A 17,589-nucleotide genomic window follows, 5' to 3' on the forward strand; every position below is an offset into this window, starting at 1 on the left:
GAAATGTGTAAGATCTGTCTCTGCTATTGCACGTAAACTAATTTTAGATCTTACCAATGAACCTGGCGAATTCTCGAACAGGCTCGTGAATAAATTACCAGCACAGGAGAAGGGTGAAAACAAAACTTTATTTAATTCAAATAATTAACAGAAAAGCCCGATCTTTGTGTTTTACAATCGTCAACTTGCGGTGAAACTGAAACATAGAATATAATTCACGTCAAAATCTAAAATAAAATAGTGCTGGATTAGCACGTTAAGTTGCGCCTAACATGTTGACTCCTCAAAAACCTAACAGACGTGACGATAACCCGAAATGGCCAAGAGGCTTACTAGCGCGACAGCGAAATAGCAACGAAACGGGCGCTGGCTAGGGAAAACTCGCTTTGAATAAACTTAGAGGTTCACCCGTTTAAATACTTACCTCACTTAGCTTTAATTTTACATCCTGGCGAGAAAATGCGAGGGGAAGTTGAGTAGTTCAGGAAAGGTATCAAACTTAAAATAAATTCGTTATGCAAAATAAGGGAAACCTTACATATGTAAATCTATGAATTTAAAATAAGATTTGAACGTTTATATTGTTTAATAATTAGAAAATAGCTGTTTAAACTTATTTGCATTTTTACGTGTTTTTAAATGCCAAATTCCGGGATCTGAAACTTCACTTCCAGTTTATTATTTATACTAGAAAGTTGCTTCTAGCTATCGCAAAAACGAAAATAATGTATTTTTGGAATCCTAAATGTGTAACAAACAAAACAAATTCGAAAATAGCGATTTTAACCTTTTGAAGACGGGATGGTCATTATAGTGGGCATAGAGTCCTCTCTTTGAAAAGACGGGGTTGTCTACTTTAGTGGCCATGTCTTTTTCCCCCATTTTCCAGGCTGAAAAGTGGGGTGAAATGTCAAATTTGACGTCCCTGGGGTTTTAACCACTTATCTCTTTCAAAGGTCTTCCTTTGGAGGCATAGATGCACCCCTCTGAGAATCCATTAAACTACCCACAAGAATCTTTGTTGGAAATAGGAGGCGATTTCTTAAAGGGGGGAAGGCATTCGGTTCAAGATTCCCCGTCTTTGGTAGCTTTTATTGCTACCAAAGTCCCAGCCTCAAAAGGTTAAAGTAGGCGCATAGCTTATTATTTGCAATGAAATGCACTTTATTTATTTATATTGCTCAGTATTATCTTTGTATTATTTCTATACAATTACATAAATATTAGCTAAGAAACTATATTTTGGTTAAATAACATCTATTGCACAACAGCAACTTTTATTGCAAAACAGTTATTTCCTTATACCTGTTTCTCATCAGTTTTAATTTCGAATGCAATATGAAAAAAAGTATCGAATATTGCTGCAGAATGGTCCGAATTCAGTGTTTGGCTTCAGTATATAGCGTGAAATTTAATGAAAATTCACATTATCCGTTCCATAAATATTTTGTACCTGTCAGTGTATGATAAAAACTGCGCCTATAATAAAATTTAGCATATGAAAAAGAATGTAAAAGGTTTCTGATGAACTTAGAGCATGTGATACCTCGCAAATGAATAAAGACAGCAAATAATATTATGCCGATGTATAATTTTGAAGATAAGTTTTAAATGAAAATTTAATTTTGTGCCAAACTTTATAACATTTATAGTATGATCAGACACTGGGAAATGTCTTTCTTCTTACTAATATTACTGAAAATATTCCATTGATTGATATATTCTATAATGAGGTAAATATTGTGCACCTTAGTATTATTTTAAGTTAGTAGTAACCCGAGTTCAGAATCTGCGTAAATAATGACACAAATATCTGGATCATAAGGATGTTGTTGCTTGATTACATTTATCTTCAAACGCTTCTCATATAGTATGTCCTACAGCAATAAAATTTAACGCTGCATTAATTTCTGTTTTGTTTAATTATGTTCAGTCTTTTAAGCTGTAATGGTAATTATGATTTATTTCACGAGACGTTCCGCTCTTATGCAATTAAATTTCGTCAATTATTATGTTTCCTTATCACTACAAATTAATTTGAACTTGCCACCAGCCATAGTAAATTTCTGTTCGCTGTTGTTATGAAAATTCTATGATTTTCATATGAATATTAAGAACTAATTTCTAATGATTGATTACGCCAGATATTATTTAGTTCTAGTAAAGTTTCTGAGATTAAATTTATTTCAATTGCAACAAATAGTTCGAAACAATTTAATCAATGATGGTCACAATTCTGTACTGAAGTCCAATTTAAATTTATCCAAAAGCAATTAAGGATTGAAATTTTCAACAATTAGACATCGGAAAGTTTCGCATCCTACTTCTACTTAGCGAATACTAAAAGTTATTTTCACTATTCAGAAGAATGAAATTGATTCATTTAATTGCTATTCAATGCTTTTGAACCCGAGGCTATAAAGTAATTGTATTTTCATAAGGCGTAATCTGTGAATTGATGGTTTTGGAGAGTTTGCGGCACACTACATTTCTCCAAGAACTTTCTCGTAAAACTTCAATAGCACCCCGGGGAATACAAAACTCTTAAACTGTTCCTCGTCAACAACGCAATTGGGGTTGTGAATTGTTTAAATCTTCCTGCATCAGGCGCTACCAATTTTTGAAACGGCGCCATTTTCTGGTACCAAACACGCCTTAAGTGCCACTTCCAAATAAAGCTTGCTTTTCTCCCGAGTGCAGACTAGACATTATCTGCCGTTAACAGAGGGTCTAAAACGTTTATGTGTTCGCGAGGGGACGTGGAGGCATAATGCTTCATTAAGTCATTTATATGGATACAGAAACACGTCGGAGAATTTTGATTAGCTCGTTTAGACCCACGAGTGCAAGACAGCATTCAAAGTTCTAGTTCGGAGGGACCTTAATCGCCAATTTCGACATGTCCCAGGACTCTAAAGTTCAGATGAGATGCTATCCCCACTGGCAGAGAATCAGAGCTATTTAAAAGCCTGATGGGTTTTAAAAGGTGTACCATTGAAATTATTGGTTCTTTATGAGGTAGTTTTAAGTGATTTTCATCGTTTCAGAGTCTATTTTCAATTAGGATGATTGATTATATTAGCATGTTTGCTATGCGTTTGGATGTAAATTTCATAGATATGAAATAGTGTACGCGAACATCCTCAGCAATGATCTAGTGATCACATGATACAAAATGATTAGATCATCAATAAAACCTAAAAATGTACACATCAACCAGAGATTTAATGATTTATAAAACTAAATCTTACATTGATAATAATTTTGCATATAGAATTCCGATACAGAATAAGTAAAAAATAGCTTATTCTCCAGTCTTTAACAAACTATTCTACCAAAACATATGGCATTTAGCACCATAAAATATGTGCCAAACAATGTATAACAGCATTTATCAAAGAAAATAGGAGACACAAGTAGGTAGAATATAATTTTAAGATATCTTTCCATTTTATGAGGATTTGATCTAAAATAATTAATCTGACAGATATCGATTAAATTGAAAGGTTGCAGTTACCATGAAACGTCATTAGACAGCTTATTTTAGCTTTAACAAAAGAATCATTTTTCCAACGGTCTTTCAAAATTTTACTACAGGTGAATAATCAGTTTTTTTTGCATTTTCAGTTTCTGTCTGAAAACGTATGTCGACTTGTACTAGAGAAGACCTCTTTTCGACTTACCTAAGTCAATGCAACATTCTAATGGAATGACAGATCTAATTTCTGTCATTTGAATAAAATATTTTGGGATAAAAATGGTATTTTTACTGAATCTGCATTTTCGTTCACTAGCAAAGGAGAACTATACCGAAAGAAACATCTTAGTAATTTTTAAATCGTCTTCGTAATCCTCTTAGTAATTTTCAGCAACTGAATTTCCGGTCCATCTTCCACATTTTAGTGAAATAAAGCGACAGCAGTGTTGTGATACGTAAATGATTACAAATGTGTTAAGAATGTCATTTTTACAACTATTTCCCCAAAAAGCTAAAAATCGTTTGTTATCTATATTTCGAATTTTGAAAGGAATACATTCATGTCAAAACATCCACTTTGAGAATGATTATCATGTAATTTTTAATATTTAAAGAAAACAATCGAGTACTCTTCATTAATGACAATTTGAGAGATTACTGGAAATGTACAGCAACATTTAAAGAATCTCTAAATTTTCAGTAGTAGAAATGGAGTTACCAAAATCATGCATAAGTGTCATTTGACGTAACCTTCGAAAGATTTAATAAACCACATTACGCATTCACAAGAACGTAATACTATACTCTTATTAATTATAGGCAGTGCGATACAGGATGAAATAAGTGAGCCCCAGTATATATAAACAGCTAAGGCAATATCGTATTAAGTCTTCTGTCATTAATTAATAAGCATTTCAAAATTTCATTGATGAATCTTAACATCTTCAGGGAGCGAAATATAATGCTCATGTCGTTGGCAGAGGTGTGGCATCCTGCGGCCTGGTATCAGGAGGCTTAGTTTGTCTGTATTGCCATGAAACTTCTCCTTCTACCGTGAGGTGTTCTACGTAGATATCTCTTGATGCCCGAATGGTGTCACTGATGATTAATTTTTTCATTCTCTTTGCATATTTGTCAGAGCACAAACGTCTCAGCACACGGTCATTTTTCGCGGCCCAGGCACCAAGGGCACCAACAACGATGGCCTCGACTCTGACGTCTGGGAAACTCCGTTAAAGTAGTTCAGCAGCTTGTGCATATTTTCCTCTTTCTCTCGGCGGGCGTTCTCTTGGAGGCGGTTATCAAACGCAATCGTGACGTCGATGATCAGAGCAGAATGGTCTCTGGTGAGCACCAGGTTTTGATTCTCTCCATCACGGCATTGCTCCTCTGCTGATACAGGCGACTGTATCTTATGCAGTGCCACAAGACGTGAGGGAGTGGCTCAATGATGCAGCAAAGAAAACTATAAATAGAATGTTCATCAGAACTATCGAAAAATTTGAACTGATTTTCAACTACCAGAATTTAGCAGTTTTATCCACTCCGACGCTGGGGGAAGATGTAGCAGAGAATGCAGTATGAACAAATGTTACATTACCTGCAACTGAAAATATTTCAAACCTGTACCTATCTACTATATTTTATTTTTTCCTTCTTATAAACGAATATAAAATGCCATGAAATGGAGGAAGTGGCGAAATGATTTATAATTTCAGTTGGCTCAAACTGAATTTTATTTTGAATTACGTGTGCGCATTTTACATATTTCTAACATTTTGCTGTTTAAATTAAACATCTACTGAAATTACGCAGTTCTAACGTAACGCATAATTGTGCCACTGTACATTGCGAACCCTCTCCTCAATAAATTTTTATTTTTGCTTTGAAGTCAGGTGAAATTCAAACTATGATTATGGTTAGTTATATAAAAAACCTAAGTGTTTTGAGAGAATCTAACAGCTCTTCAGAATGCAGCAAAAGTAATTAATTTCTCTTGCTGAGAAAAAAAAAATACTCGCAGAATACTTTTATTCTTTACTTGCAAAAGAAAGGGCCAAATCAGACACTCTCGAAATGCATAAAACTTTATTAATGTAAAACTAACATTATTCTAAGTTTAAATTTTGCTTTTTAAAGTTATAGTTGCTATGCTGTTTTCTGCCTACGTCTGCACACTTCTTTTGGTTCAAATAGAAGAGACATTTATTTTATTCTCTACCTAAAATGAGCTAAAGTCACTTATTAAAAACGGACAAAATTCTTTACACGGCAATCAATAAAGACAAAATTAATCCTTTCATCCAAGGCTGGTCAAAAAAACAATGAACATCTACGTCTTCTACTTAAAAGACGAATGACTTTATTCGTGAATGGCTGTTGGCGCGCATAGCCAATTTTGCATGTGACATGAATAGGTAATTGGAGAAAAGATAGCCTATAAATAATAATGCTTTCCATATCCCCATATGTTTATTTCATTTAAATTTATGTTTCTTTATGACCACTTTTGAGAATTTTTATACTTGGTGCTTGGAGTCAACAAAAGGAAATTCGCATTATAATGTTGCCTGAATCTGAATTGAATAAAAATTCTTATATGTGATGTGGCACAATTTTAAAATTTCATATGTTAGCTTAAAATAATTATTTATGCAAAGATTTGTGTTTATCTGAAGACAATTTTACAGAGATTTTCGTTATAAATTTGATGTTTAAAACTGAATTTAGCTGTTTCGAAACAAAGTTACTTTATTTGGCAATGCATACAGAAAATAATTCTGGCTATTATTTAGAGCTGCACTCGAGAATCATGGTCTTTAGAACTGAATCTCAGAAATATTAATATTCCGTAAAGCCTAAGTAAAATGCTGTAAATTTGTTAAATCATGAAACTTCTAAGTTTTAAAATGTAAATCCTCGATTATTTAATTTTTCAGTTTTCAGAACACATTATACTATGAAATGCGCAGTTAATGCCTCAAATTTGGATGCAAGCTGTTTATGCAAGTTACTTGATTAACTCCAATTTCTGACAGTTATCGCCAATCCACATAAGAGATGACCTTGTGTGGTCTTCCAATTTACAACAGTATTGTTGCGAAATACGGTGAGCTGTGGCAGAGAAAGGCAGGGTTGCCGGATTTGACGCAAAATCGACTATTTTGCGATACTTGGGGGAAAATTGGCAATATCCCATAGAAGGAGCGATTACATTCTAGTACGCATTCTTAGCTGTTTCCTCGGGAATATTCTCAAAGTTAGGTTAAAGCTATATAAACCCTGCCTCTACGCAGAGAAAGTATTAGTGTCTCTAATTCAAAGATTAGCTTGAGATCGGTCGACTGAGTAGAGAGCTGTACTTTAGTGCTTTGCCGTGAAGATGTATCCACCGTTATAACTGGAAAACTGTTGCTGAGTGTTTCAGCGAGTTTGTCGCAGTTTTTCGACGAGTGTAAACGTGTTTTTAGAATTGCCTTGGGTAAAAGTGCTTACTGGCGAATAAATTGTATTTTGATTCTTCATCAAGTGTTACCATCCATTACTCCAATTCCACGAACCCATAGAACGCAACAATACAATACTTATTAATGCAAAGCATTTAGAAATTTAAAATATTCATAATCATAATAACATTGCTAAAATTAATACCATCGTGTACTTTCTGAAATTTGTAGTACTGCTTGATAGTCATAGACTAATTTCAGCGTTTCGTAGAGCTGTCATATTTTTGGTGAATTTATCAGTATAATCGTCAACGTAGCGAACCTGAGCATGCTTGTACGTGTTTAGTTGGATTTAATACGCTTTATATTTAATCCAACAGCAGGAACAGCTATCTAAGTGTAAATATCGGTCATATATAGAACTTTACTCCACCATCTCTTAAAATGTCTTATATAATGATTCTCCTTCTTATGAGAAGAAAACGTTTAATCACCTGATTCAAGCTGCGAACAAAAATGTATCAAATACATTTTCTAAAGCCACATGAAATATTCTCCTCGAGACGAAATTTAAGGGTTTTACTCTGCTTACTTAGAGCATTTATTAGAGCGTATTATGTCTATTCAGAATTTTTGTAATTACTCATACATCAAAGATAACACTAATGAAATGCGGCTTAAATATTTCGCGATAGAAGCTGATAAATGAAAAATTGATTATTTGGTATCAAAGTTTTTGAGTTTAGCTTCGAAAAGGTGAAAGATAAAGAATGATCTTATGTAATATTTCCGTGGTAAATCCCTTGAACTAAGTGTATGAGAAGCCAACTGCCCCTCGCTGCTGCACATTTCTGAAAGTCTGCTATATTCAGGATTGTTTCAAAACCTGCTTCAAGTTGTTTACTTATTTTTAAAAACATATCGATCTGATTGGGAAATTATGTTAATACAAGTTACGATTAGTACAGATCCCATACCATTGAAACAGTTCCTTTAAAACAAAAGCAAAATTTGACAAAAAAATATAAGCAATAAAATTAAATAATTATAAAAATCTAAAAGCTTTCAAATTTCACAATACGCCCGAAGGGGCGTTTTTTTAAATCGCACTTATTCCGTCCAACAACAATATCGCAAAATAATTTTAAAATGAGCATACCTTTATAGAATTTCTGATACACAGTCTCACGAGCTGGAGATAAAAATGCCTTTTGTTTTCGTACAGTGTTTCCATTGCTCGCTTTAAAAATCTTTGAGTTTGTTAATCAAAAACTTATTAAAGTTTTACAAAATATGAAATAGATAATAAAACAAATTCCAAATTTAGGCTTCCAGATGCCCATATTCGGGTGGAAACGTACGTTATACAAAATTTGGTACCGTCGTTTTATCACAATGAGAGAAACATACATATATTTATGCAGATTCTTCATTATTTAATTTCTTTAAATATAATACATGGCTGTAATATTTAGTGGTAACAGTTTAAGTGAAGCGGCATTTAAAGGTTTCAACGCAAAATGCCAAAACGAAATTAATAGCCCTTATGAGATAACGCCATTTGGGCTAATTAAAGAAAAACAGAAATGCAGCAAATTGTTACTAAAAGTAAGCAAAGATAAATTTTTAAGTAATATATGCAGCTTTTTAGAAGAAATTATTGTTTTGCGGAATCTATATCAATACATACTATATTGGTTCTATTAGGAAACAACAAATTTTTCCTTAAATAGCCTTTTGAAAACTGCAACACTAATAAGTTTTCAACTAGGTCTTTTTAATAAGAGGAAATACCGTAATTTCTCGTGTAGTTTTCCACCTGGCTTTTAGTGATGGCAGGTTCTGAAAATTTTAAAAATATTTACATAAATTTTTCTTCCTTCAGTACGGTCAAATAACGCGCTTCAATGAATGTTAAAATGCATTCGTTAATGTAATGATTGTTTTCGTATTATTAACAATGAGAAACCTTCGCATACTACTGGCGAAGGTCACGCCGAAACGCTTTCACCTAGCTGTTGAATTTTATGCCAACCTAAATATAAAAACAGACCAATGAAAATAAAAGAAACACGAACTGATATTCTGTCTACAGTTTCGTCAAGACATCTACACATTCACCTTCTATAACTAATTATGGATGGTTTTATGTGACTGTGGCAAAGCCATGAGGACTCTGCCTAAGAGGAGGGATGCCTTCGTGGAGGACTTTCTAGGGAAAACTGGCTCGTATGCATGTTGCACATTGGGAAAACCACGAAAACGCCCATGCAGCCAGCCCGTTCGCGGAATTTGAACCTCAGACCGAACTACCAGTGTTCAGAAACTTACTGCATTAAGAACATTAAAAATACATTAAGAACAAGCGAGATTCAAGTTATACGGAAGTAAAAATGAAGCTGTCTTATTAATTGTAAAATTAATGTTGCTATTAATTAATAATATTAATTATTGTAAAATTAATATTGCTATGTATTCTCATTGAAATGTAAGTAACTTTTTTTAAAAAAATAATATTATGATAGTCACCTGTAGTTCATCCATGGCTATTATTCATTTGTTATGTTCTTACTGTAACCGCATCTTTCGGAAATTAAATTATTCGCATAATTTTCTTTTCTGGATTTTCAGATGATAAAATTAACGGAAAAAAGACGGAAAATATGATAGGAAATACGGTATATATATTCTAAACATTTTACTAGGGAATATCATTTAGACCATTGTAAAGCATATGTACACTGCTCAAAAAACGAAAATGGGACAGTGCTATATCTCCCGTTCTAGTGCTATATCACAGGTATTGGCCGATTGACAAAATTTAAATTGCGTTTTCCATGTCTCGAAAGCGCGACTTAGGATATATATTAGATTTATATATAGCACTAATCTAACATAGGTATTTTGACACAAAATCGGACTTTTTCTGAAATAACATACCAATTTTTTCCATATTTCGATTCTACGTCTCAAATTATGCCAGAATACCAAGTTTTGTAAAAATCGTAGGAGTAGTTTGTAAAATATTAGCTCTCAAAATTTTAGCTCCTCAATGTTAATTGAATTTGGCAAATATTTATTAATATCTCTTTTTTTATTAAACGTTTTGGATTTTTTCTCTCACATTTCGAAATTTAGGTTCATTCCAAATAAAATGGGTAAATTGTGTTTTATTTTTTAAATTTCTATTTTTAAATAATTTTTATAAATTTTTCGAAACAAATTTTGAATTATAACCTATAAAATTTTTACCATCATCTTAAAGTAGGTATATTTTTAAGCATATCTGCAAAAAATTAGACATTTTTACTCAAACTTTTCTAAGATATACACGAATGTACATATTTTCGAGTTTTGAAATTTGGCATCTTTTTTTGAGCGATAATAACGCCAAATGTGGTCTATGGATTTTTGTTACAGTGAATTGCCACAACTATTTTTAACCTTAAATTTTAAGTGAAATTTTACGGAGAATTAATTATATTAAATTTTTTCCCTCAATGATGCGTAATAAATATTTATTAATACTATATGAAAAGCTATTTTTTTAAATTATAGATGATATTATTCAAATTTTTAACTATTTTTTTTTAAATTTCTCTCTATCTTCCTTTTTTAAAAAAAAATAAGAGTAAATTTTTACCTTCGGCGTTTTATCGTCTGCTACTTTACTTCGCTTAAATGGAATTGTCTAAAACAGAGAATTTTCGTTTGATATTTATTTGAATTTTATGACATTAACTGCATAATTTATTTCTAAACAAACTGTTGCTTTTGAAGTGGCTGAAAGAGCGGCTGATACTATCATCCACATTTTTAAAGCACAGTATATTTTTATAGAATCATAATATTTAGAATAATCATTTTTATAAAAGTCAAATTATGATATAAATATACAGCCCTCTAGAGACTGAATTAATAGAAGTTCAATGGTTATGTAGAAATGATCTGCAGCTACTTAATGGCTGGATAAGTCAGTAGATTCTGTGGACAGGTAAGAATAATTCTATAAATGCCACCCAACATTCTGGATTCAATTAACAACGAGGATACGATGTTTATTAAATTAATTTAAGAAGTTTTAAAACATAAACAATCAACTCATTTTTATCCTAAAATGTATTTTTGTGTGTAGCGTATTTTCATTATATCCTTAAAATTCTAATTTAGAATGTAATTGTCAAGAATTGAATCCTAATCACCAGTAATATAATAAGAAATTATTACGGTTATTAATAAATTCTTCTTATAAAGTAATTGAAAATATTTCAAAAAACTTTATGTCTGAATGCAAATATTTTTCTATGCAAATATTTTAAATTTTATATTAATCAAGATTGCACACGATATTATTTATTTGCACTTCAATTCTTACCGTCAGTTCTAGTAGAAGTTACAAATCAATTATATTTAATTAAGGATTGGATTATTTAAGGGGACTCATACACCTTAAAACCCAAAAGATCTTCGAATATGTGACTGTTGCAAGAATTGAGAATTATTTATTTTAAAAGCAATAATGTTGCAAGAATTATTTATTTTAAAAGCAATTACTTCCAACTTTTTACAGCTGACTACATAATATAGCTACTTTCGGAAATAGTAATCAGAAAGTTTGTGTTGTCACAAATATTTTGATAATTTAATCCTCTTTGTGACAAAAGTTTTCGTCATGTTTCCACCTTGCGCGCACAGTTTAAAACATTTTGTTGCATAATTTAATTCCATATTTAATATATAGCTTTTATAACATATGGAAACTACTGTGAACCTAAAATTCTAAAAATTTTATGTTAAATTTTTATTTTATTCAGGGTTAAGTTCATAAAATGTATTTTATTAAAAAAATTCTGTAATGTTTTCGTCCATAAAATTTTTTGATATTAACCCTTTCACAACCAGATTTTTCTTTTAAAAAAAAAGATAAATTAGGGGTTTATTAGGTAAAATAAAGTAGAAATAGCAATATTCTGCCCAATTATAAGCAAAAATTTACTGTAAGGGCCATTTTGGAGGTGGGACATATGTGTCCCACTGGTCTTTTTAGTTGGGACACATGTGTCCCATTGGGGTTGAAGTGACAATATAAATCAGTTTTCTAGTTCTAAATGAATTTCACAATACTTTTGAAACAGTTTTATCAGAAAACACCTACCTACACAACATTATTTATGAAATTTCTATGTATGGTACATTGCAAAACAGTTTTTACATAGTGCAATTTTACACATGGCGCAAACAGTTTTTGTTCGGGTTTCTTTATTTTGTTTGGCACAGCGGGCACATCTTCTTCTTGTTGGCCCTTCTAATGGCAAATGATCTCCAACATTCAACATCAGTTTTGTTGCATTTGACGGTCGACCTGATTTCTTCCTCTTGACAATTGCATTTTCTTTGCCATGAGCAATCATTAATTCGGCTAGGGGGACAATGTATTGCAAGAGAGGTATTTTCCTATGTTTGGTTTCTTGAAACAATATGTGTGCATTCACAACAGCTGTCATCAAAAGTTTATAAAATACTTTTTTCCACCATTTTGTAGATCTTCTGTCAAAATCATATAGGCATATCTTTTGATCAGACAAATCTACTCCTCCCATAAATCTGTTATAGTCGGCAATAGCGGTAGGACAATTTGTCATTACTTTTTCTCCATCTTTCTGCTTGCGTTTTACTTGTATGACATCAGGTCCGTGGCAATTACTCAGAATCAGAACTTCCTTTGAATCTTGCCATCTTGCTGCAAGAGTTCCTCTTCTATTCTGGAGAAATTCTGAATCACCTTTTTGAAGTTTTTCGTCAGAGAATTTTGGCATGTCTTTTCTACGAGAAATACAAGTACCAACAGAAGGAAAGGATATGTTATCCAATAAGTTTACACTTGTAAAAAATCTATCAAATGTAAGTGTAACATCTGGGTTACGTATTGTTGAGGAAAGTTTTAGAACAACTCTTTCTCCAAGTATTGTACCCTCATGATCTGTATTATCCATGTCTTTTCCAGAATATATATTGAAGTCATAGGTGTAGCCCGTAGCAGCATCACATCTCTCCCACACTTTGATTCCCCGTTTTATTGGCTTTAGGGGTAAATACTGCTTTAGGCTAGAACGACCTTTGAATTTAGCCATGGATTCATCGATGCCTTGAAAGGGACTATCTTCGCGAGCTTGCATAAATGTCCTTTTGAAACATGCCACCACTTCATCCATATAATATGTCTTTGGAGCATTCGCATCTTTTTCTGGATCATTGAAGTACATTTTTGCAAAGAGCAATAGGCATCTGTTACGGGAAATCGCAATTTTGATAGCTTCGTTTCCCAATGAAGAATTGCTGGACCAATAATCTGAAAAGTTCGGTACTTGATTATACGACATGACAAGCATAACTCCCAACACAAGCATAATTTCTGAAGGGTCTGTGTCAGGAATATCTACTTTTTTTTCATGTCTCAGTATTTAAAGGCGCTGGTTGGTACATTGAGAAATAAAAATAAGAAGACTTCGTGGAAATACACATGAGAAACATTCTAATTCATTAGAGGATCTGTTGATTTTGGCCAGTATTGCAGTTGGACGGTCTTTAGATACATGGAGCCGTGGCTCAAAATTTGGACCAACATTTGACCAAATGACAGGATCAGTAGGTTTTGAAATATTTTTTTTTTATGTTTATTTTTTGCGTTGCACTTATATTTTGATACCTGCTCCGCTTCATCGGGTGAGAAATCATCAGAGTCCGAGTCAACGGAGGGTTCTGATGAATGCTCAAGACATGACAGCTTTCGTTTCGGTGCCCTTGATGTTCCTGAATTTTCTCTCAATTCTTCACAGCTATCACTGTCTGAGGAACTAAGGACATATTCCTTGTCTATATCTGAATCGTCCAATTCATCACTTGAATCCGGTTCATTCAATAATTTAATTATTTCTTCCTTTGTCAATCCCTTCCTGCGATTCATGATATTGCTATGCATAAAAATACAGAAATGACCACTTTGAGAATGAGGCATAGATATATTTCAATAACCACTGGGACAATAATTTCCCAATAAAACAGACCATTGGGACATATATGTCCCATAATATTATTTTTTTTCAAAATCTACAATGAAAATTCGCTTACTTCAAATAAACTGCTTGATATGGCAAAAATAGACGAAAATCACATACAACGAAAACAGCACGTGTGTCCACTCATGTATCTTCGCCTAAAATGGCTGCCAGAATGTCCAAACTTTCCCGCTTGTCAAAACTGTTACGATAAAACAAAGAGCTCACAGGGCACTAGTGTCATCTATCGAGAAAAAATTACACTAAAAGGTAGATGTAATCACAGGAAACCAGCGGGACACTCGCGGCAATAAATTTTACGCTTGTTTTTCCCATTGGGTGATTTGGAAACATTTGCGGGACATATATGTCCCGGTGGGGCCGAAAGGGTTAAAATATTCATTAGATTTTTGGTTCAGTTAGAAAATAGTGCCCATATAAAGAATTGCATCAAATTTCAAGTATGTATCATTAGCCATTTTTAAAATAACATGCGCGCAAGGTGGAAACATGGCGAAATATTTTGTCACAACGAAGATTAAATTACAAAAATATTTGTGGCAACACAAACTTCATGGTTACTAGTTTCCAAGCAGCTATATTATGTAGTCAGCTGTAAAACGTTGGGAGTAATTGCTTTTAAAATAAATAAAATATCCCAATTCTAGCAACAGTCACATATTCGAAGATCATGAGGGGTTTAAGGTGTATGAGCCCCCTTAATTATGGCAAAGCACACGAGGGCTATCTGCCTAAAGGTAGGGATGCCTTCGTGGAGGACTTTCTAAGGTAAACTGGCTCGCATACACGTTACACATGGGGGAAACCACGAAAACGCCGATGCGGCCAGCCCGTTCGCGGTATTCGAACCTCGGACCGAACTACCAGTGATCAGCGTCTTTACCGATCGGCCGCTGGTGGGCTATTTAATTAAGGAATGACCATCTAAATTTAGACACAGCATACCGTAACAGCAATTCAATTATTGGCGCAGGATCTTTCATGTTACTCCGGATTGGCAAGCTACATGATTTTTAATGAGTATTCAGGTTTTGCTAGTAACTTCCCTTGGAAATCGCTTTTAAACTAGGTTAGATGGTTATTTGAACATAGAAAGAACATGGGAGCTATTTGATTAAGATGCTTTCGTAGAGAACCATTGTAAAGAGAACCTAGAAAACTACGAAAACCAACCATGCAGCCTGGGTTAGACTTCGCAACAAACAATTAGTATTTAACAATCTTCAAATGCTAGGCAACTGGTGAGGCCCCAATTAAATCTCCAGTTTAATATTTTATTTGTAAATATTTAAAATATTGTTGTATTCTTAAACACAAAAGCAGAATTTAAGTTTTGTTAACTCGTTAGTAGTGCAAATGAATATTCAATTTCTTTTGAAATAATTGTATTCACTTAATATTCTTGGAATATGAGCTAAAGAAGGAACGTTCTCGGAAGATTAAAGAAGTGCTTAAATCCAGTGATATTAGCTTTGTCTTACAAGCTTAGGATCAAAACGATTCTGCAATTGCCTGAGTAGTTGACCTGTAAATGGCTGTGAATTAAGCAGATGACTTTTAATCTTACGTTTTCTGTCAGAAAACGTATTCCAAATGTTTTGTATTGCATGACAATGCATCTTTTCATTATTCAATAACCAATCGGAGAACCGTTTGTGCTCCGAAAATAAGTATGTGTACTCAATTGTCCTGCATGTTCTTCAAATTTGTCTTCTTATGATTTTTTCCTCCCCAAAGCTAAAGGCTTCTCAAAGGAAAGTTTTTTGACATTGTAGAGACAAAGGGAGTATGACATCTACTTTTAGAGTCATGGCAAAAACAGATCTCTACAAGCCTTCTCTTCCATTACATGTTGTGCATTCAGACAAATAGTTGCATCAGCATAAATTCTATAATCTATTTTTTGTTACATTCTTATTACTTTATTAACATACAGTGAATATATACTAAACCTTCTACTTCAGCTTCAGTAATTCGGAATTTTTGACGGTATTGTTGTCGGAACTAGGACTTAGAAGATAAGTCAAATTGAATATTTCGATAATTCAATAAATTCATGGTCGAAGTTTCAATATTTTATTTTCGGAGGGAGGGGAATTTTTTCAGTTTTCGTCTAATATCCTAAGTATATTTGCTTCGATTCTTTACTTTTTCATAAAAGCGAAAATCTTACGCATTATATATTTATAACTCATAGCTTCAAATTAAAATTTAATAATATACAGGGTGGTTATAATTAAAGTTTCACTTTGAAACGGTCATAAAAGGAAAACTACTGAATCAAATGTTATCAAACTTTGTAACCGTGTAAAGGATGTCATGGGAATTTATTTTCCGCGAAAAAAAGAAAGTTGGAAACCTCACCACCAGGGGGAAATGGCGCTGTATGCAATATTGTTAAACGAAATATGGGTCGGAATCTAACTTAACCTTTTGTTACACGAGTTTTAATATGTTGTATACCCTTAAGAAACTCTGAAGTAGGCAAATTACCATTTAAAGGCGTTAAATTCGATAAACGTCGAGTGCGCCATCCGTGTAAGTGAGAAATTTGTCCGTGAAAACCACAAATTAGCGATTAGAAAATGTGAGATCGCAAATCACTGGCACAAGTGCGTACAATCTGGAAATCGTTTTCTTACAGATCGCTAATTTGTAATTTTTGAAGCCTGAATTCGGCACTAAAACATGAAGATACTGATTCAAAACGCTTTTAATCGATTTGGGCCAAAGAAATCCCTCATGTTATCTATCTAGTTCCATTGCATTCTCCTACTGCATTCGATTGCATAGCAGTCATTCCACACCGTTTAGTGTTGAATGACAGCTAGTATTATAACTGAACCATTTTTCTCTGAAGAGCAGTCAACAGCTGGACCACTGTCATTGCAGCTCACTTAGAGTCAATGTTAAAATGTTTCGTGATACACGAACTGCAGCAACGTGGCATTTTAGATACTACGATTTTTATGCAGGGCTGGGCCCCACCTCACGTGTGTCGCACAGTTACTTAGGCAACATTTCACGAATGAAAGTCTTATAGGCCAACACTTTCCCTCTTCCCACCAGACCTCAACCTCTGTAACTTTTGGCTATGGGGTTATCTCAAAAGCACTGTTTATGGTGATAATCTAAACAATTTGGCAGAAATGAAAAATGTGATACACTCACATGTCCGTAACATTCCTCCTGATATGCTAAGAGCTGCTGTTGAGAATGCAGTAACAGGATTTAACTTACTTTCGGAAAATGCTGGACGCTACATTGAACATGCTTTGTAACACGTTTCGGAAAATATTAAACGCATTTTAAACAAATGTTTTCGTGTCTTATTTCATTTAACAATATTGTATACAGCGCCTATTTTCCCCTGGTGGTGACTTTTTGAACTCTTTTTTTACGCGGAAAATAAATTCCCATAACCTCCTTTACACGATTCCCAAGTTTGATAACATTTGGTACGGTAGTTTTCCTTTTATGACCATTTCAAAATGGAACTTTAATTATAACCACCATGTAAATTAAACTTCAAAAGTTTGACAGTTTGGTTCAAGTCCCAGCTTTAAAAAAATATATATAAATATAATGT

This window comes from Stegodyphus dumicola, chromosome 4 (assembly GCF_044657685.1).
Source record: "Stegodyphus dumicola isolate Sdum_Otavi_A_Nest chromosome 4, ASM4465768v1".
Classification (NCBI taxonomy): Eukaryota; Metazoa; Arthropoda; class Arachnida; order Araneae; family Eresidae; genus Stegodyphus; species Stegodyphus dumicola.